Genomic DNA, 5,457 nt, shown 5'->3' on the forward strand with positions numbered 1-5,457 from the left:
GTCTATATTTCATGTACATAATTTATATTTTTGATGGAAATATATTTAAATTTATGCATTTCAAATATGTTTCATTGTATATTCTAATCTGAAATATATATTATAAACTAAAGGATTATTTTTGAGCATGGAGAATAAACGTTAAGTTAATTTTTTTGGCAGAAATAGAAATTTTGGAAATAGAAAAATAGAAAATTATAAAAATTTATTTTCATAAGTGAAAAGCTGAAAAGAAAATAGGAAAATCTTCAAAGAAGGAGCTCTGTTTAAATTTCAAAATAATCTGGAAACGATGAAATTGAACAGACTTCTGTCAAATGTGCACGACATGAGCTTTGCAAACAGGATATTATAAATTGTATAATTAGACAGATTTAATTACTGAAAAAATAATGATGATGAGCAAGAGAATTATTCTCACCAAATGTAAAATGTGAACGGGTCAGATAAAATCTCTTCATATTCATTACTAAAAGAAGATTGATTTTTTGATCAAACAATAAGATTGAAAAGAGTAATTCTTATCAAATCCATAACAAGAAGTGAGAGACACAGCTCCAGCCGGCTAGAAGATGAACAAAATGATATTCATGAAATTGGTAAATTGGGCAAGAAAGATGAAACCTCATCAGATCGTTTTGATAACGTGTGAATATTTCTAGCAGACACACTCTGTGATTCAAATTGATGATTCTGATTTTCTCTGTTGGTAAGCCTGACAGAAAATTTAGTATCTCACATTAAAATTATTTCAAGTGGAAAAAGAGTATAGAAAGCAATTTTTATATTTTAAGTGTAAAGACAATGTATTTTGTAACTATTTTTGTATTTTATAGCGTAGTTTTGGCTAAGATGATTTCTGTGGCTGGAAACATTCCAGTTGTTCATCGTAAGCACATAAAACATACTTGAACATAAAAATCACACGTGTGTAATTAATGCCATGAAAAAAAGTCTGAATAAACAATCAGCAGCGTTTAGGAAAGACATGTGAACATCGAATTACCGTGAGGTAACATTTTCAAAGAGTAATATTATGTGTCTAATATTTAGAAAGCATGATGATATGTTTTTTTCGTGATGTCACTAGTACATCATTTAGAGGAAACAATAGAATTTTCCTAGTTTTGTAGAAATGATTTTAAAATTAGGTGATAGAATGACTGAACTTCAAATACACACAGAAACATTAAAGCATATGAACATTATCAGAGATGGACTATTCAGATGAAATCTATATTTTAATGAATACTAAAGAAAGTATACTAAATATTTTAAGAAGTAAATATTACCCATTTCAACTAGATTGTGCCTCGGGCAAATGTTCCGTCGAAGGACTAACGTTTATGGTTTGTAGTGTTAATCACAAGAAAAGAGAACACGGGGAAATTAAAATTAGCGGCTATGTCATTGGTTTTAAATTTATCGTAAAACGTGTAGGTTTTGACTTAAAGAAAAGGTGAGAAGAACAACTTTCAGGTTTTGGCATTCATTTAAAAGGTAGTTTAGTGCCTATGGTACAGGCAGTACTCATGTCGTTAGAGAAGAGTTCACAAGCCGGTATTTTGGCTAAAAATCCGTTTGTTACTAAGAGCCACGACTCATTTATACCCACAGTGGTAACATTTTTTGAGCAATGAATGCAATAATTACATATGCTATTTTCTGGATCTTCCCCAAAATAGCATTGCTTATCAAATTTGACCTTTAAATCAAATTAAGTGTTAGAGAAATTAGATTTAATTTAGACAAGCGAAAAAGTTTACTGGAAGAGTGAAGTAAAACAGCAGACGATTCTCAAATCAAATGTTAATACGCTCGGTCATCAGCCTCCAATAAATTAATGTCGAATCTATGCTATACACAGTTGTTGGGTACAAACTATGGGACGCTAATGATCTGAAGCAAAAAGCTTACAAAGAAACTAAATCTAAATTTAGATATTTTGCTTTTAGGATTCAAGTAGTTTTGAAAATATTACTTTAGAGAGAAGTGGGTTCTGCTCATGTGAGACCTGGAAGACGACATGTCAGTAGAATTCGAAAACTGGATCCAGGAAATGAAAATGCTCCCACGACGGTGAAGAAGTCTGCATCGATGATTGCGAAACTCCTGTCCATTGTGAATCTTGATACGATCTCGTCTGAAAAAGGATTTGAACAGATGCAGCAGCACTCTGTCAGTCTGGGTTTTCTTTATGATGTCCCAGAATAGACCAAGTTCAAGGAAGATTTCAAGAAATTCAGTTAATAATGAAATAAATTAAGCCAATGACGAATTAAGGAATTCATTGATTATGTCATTTTACAACTTTTTTTTACATAAACTTTTAATTATAAAGTCTTTTTATTTTATTTTATATTTTATTTTATTTTACTTTTTTTATTTTTGAAGTCTACGGCACCTGGTCTTCCTAGGTGGTCTCTCATCCAAGTACTAACCAGGCCCGACCCTGCTTAGCTTCCGAGATCAGACGAGATCAGGCATGTTAAGGGCGGCATGGCTGTAGGCTGTAAAGTATTTTTAGAGTTACAGGAGACTTGTGAAGATAATACAGAGAACTTCCATATACCCTAGACTCAGCTTTCCCTATTACTAACATCTTACATTAATATGGTATATTTATCATAGTTAATGAACCGGTCTTGATATATTATTATTAACTAGAGGCCATACTTCCCTCAAATTGTCTAAGTTTTTACCTAAGGCCTTTCTTTCTGTTCTAGGGACCATCTAGGATACCACATTACATCTAGTCCCCACGCTTCCTTAGGCTCTGCTGTTTCTTCAGACTTCCCTTGTTTTTGATGACCTTGACAGTTCTGGGGGATGTTCTGGCATTCTGTTGCATGTCCTTCATTTGGGATTTGTCTGATGGTTTTCTCATGATCATTCTGGGGCTATAAGTTTTGGGGAGAAAGATGGCATACATACCTTATCAGGGGTCCACAAGATCGACACGACGCTTCCCTGTTGACGTTGACCTTGAACAAAACACCAGCGTGCAGTCGGAGTTGTCAGCTCTGTACTGCGCAGTCTCCCGCCCCTTTTCGTACTGCGCTCCTCGGAAGGCAGACGCCGCGTACGGCTGTTCACGAGCGTCGCCCGCCTCACCTACCTGCTTCTTACCTGCAAGGATCGTGCCGCCTTCGGTCTCCTGCTGCTCTAGGTGAGTCTCCCGTGCCTTCGAAAGTTTTTTTCCCCCATGGAGTTTGCAGCTTTCATCATTTTGAATAGGATAAACGGATACAGACTTCTCTATGATTTCTGAATCAAGAAATATCTTTCTTTACGGTTCAGCCTGCTTCGTCGTCCAGGGATTCGCGTGTCTGTAGGTGACGACCTCCGTCGGTGCGATAAAGTTCCGAGCCGCGGTCCTTTCAAATGTCGTGTTTTCCTCCACCTCCCGTTGTTCCAAACACGTCTGCGCCAGACCTGGTCGCTGTGGTGTCCCAGTCCTGGGAACCAGGGGACCACAGGACACAGGGCGGTCTACACGCTGGAACGTGCTGAGTGAATTCGAACTCGCGCAGCGGCGGTCTACGCCGTGTTCATGTTGCGAACGACAAATTAGTTTCAGTGAAATCACATAACTCGTAGTATTACATTCAACAAAACTATGTAACTGATAAATCAAAGTTAAAAATGACAATTTAGTTTTTCGACCTATCTCGGTGTTATAGTTGTGTACAAATTATAAGCATAAAGTTTTCTTATTTAGCTTTATTAATATTTGTACTTGTTTAAGTATCATTAAGTTAACAATTGTATTAACACTGGGAGTCTATGTTTTAATTTGATATGGTTCACATATTAACAAGCTTATTATACAGCTTTATGCCATAAAAGCCTTAGACTATATAACTGAGAATGTTTTCTGCTACATGTTTTAAATTATGAGCTGTATTTTTATACCTCTGTGCCAACCTGAGTTAAAGAGCACTTAAAAAATGGTTAACTATCAAATAAAACAAAGGAGGTAAGAGAATTTAAGGAATAATTCTAATTAAAGTTCATTTATAATTATAATGGAAAAACTAAGTTTTTGGAGATTCTGGACGGTTATGCCTTATTCAAGGTTGCAAGAATATGAACTGAGCTATGTCTTTAACTCTGCTGGGCAGGGTTTGGGAGAGCTAGGGAAGACATGTTCTTAGCAGCTCCTTGGGGGTGGCCTGTCTCCTGCTGGGTTCCCTGGCAGCCAACGGGAGAAGGGAAAGCGGCAGAGAGCCTGTGATGAGGGGTGCGGAGGGTGCCGATGCTGGGACAGCATGTGGCAGGTGCGATGGCTAACGTCGAAGTCTGCGTGATGGAGAAAGAATAGGTTTTTTATTCTCTCCCCTTTCCCCCCTCCCCCCACTTTCTTCTGAGGCCGCCTCCCATTTTTAAGATTTTCTACTACCCAATCTGGTAGGGAAAAAGATGCACTGGCAAAGTCCCTTCCTAACACCTGCCGCCCCTTCCCCTCACTCGCTCCATCCTTTGCCCAACCCAGGCACAACAGTGCAAAACCTAAGAAGTGCTCAGGGCCAACTGCTTTTCAGAGCAAAGACGCAGAAAGCGTAAGCCAGTAGTCCGCAGTGGAGACGGCTGCACGCTTACAGCAGATCCGGGCTACTTTGTCCGCTGGATCTTAGGTGTGAAGAAGGTGAGACCAGCCTGCATGTCTCCTGGTCCCATTTATCCTCTGTGACTTTTCCACGGGTTCACTTTGGCTTCTGGGGCTGGGGACCTCTGTTTCCTCTCCCTGGCCCCTTCTCCCTTGTAGCCGTTGGAAGGGGAGGTGAAAGCCAATCTTCTTTGTGGTCCCGGGGCAGGAATACCAAAGATGTATTGACAATGGAAGGAGGAGCTGCATCAAAGAGGTCTTTCTGACAGAGGGGTAACTGCTGGCCTCGGTGACCGGGATCGGGAGAAGGGCTGGGGGCGTATAAGCAGAGGTAAGAGAAAGGATTTCACAGTTTCGGGCTAGTCAACCGGGTGGATTAATCATTGAATAAATAGGCTTTGAACATGTCTCAAAAATGGATCGACCCCTCCACGATGTTGTGACTGTGTCTGTGTGTTGCAGTGCGCGCCTGGGAGGGGAGGAAAAGGACCCCTCGCGGGAGGTCACCGGGAGATATCTCGGGGGCAGGAAGGTGCCAGGCTTCTCCTTGACGGAGAAGCAGAGGAGACAGCCGGGCGTCGGTGACCTCTCAGCCCTCCCCGAGGCGGGGAAGGAGATGGAAGAGAACAGCAAGGCTTGCTCGTAAATCTCATCTCAGTGCTTTGCTGTGAAAAGAAACTCAATAAAGTCATCGTTTTACAGAAGCAGTAGGCTGCTCTTCTGCAAAATAAATGCTATTTTCTTCCTTCCTTTTTTTTTTCCCCCTGCACTAACAGGAAAAAAGAATGAAGTCGGAGTCTAGCTCCAAAAGCTGCTGTTATATATTCGGTAGCTCTCATCCCTGTGAT

The 5,457-nt window shown here is 39.9% G+C and overlaps 1 pseudogene; it reads right to left on the minus strand.

Moving 5' to 3' along the window:
- Positions 1–2,392: 2,392 nt before the first annotated feature.
- LOC111733082 lies at positions 2,393–2,511 on the minus strand (annotated as a pseudogene).
- Between the last annotated feature and the right edge of the window lie 2,946 nt (positions 2,512–5,457).

Source organism: Pteropus vampyrus, unplaced genomic scaffold (genome assembly GCF_000151845.1).
Source record: "Pteropus vampyrus isolate Shadow unplaced genomic scaffold, Pvam_2.0 Scaffold519, whole genome shotgun sequence".
Taxonomy (NCBI): Eukaryota; Metazoa; Chordata; class Mammalia; order Chiroptera; family Pteropodidae; genus Pteropus; species Pteropus vampyrus.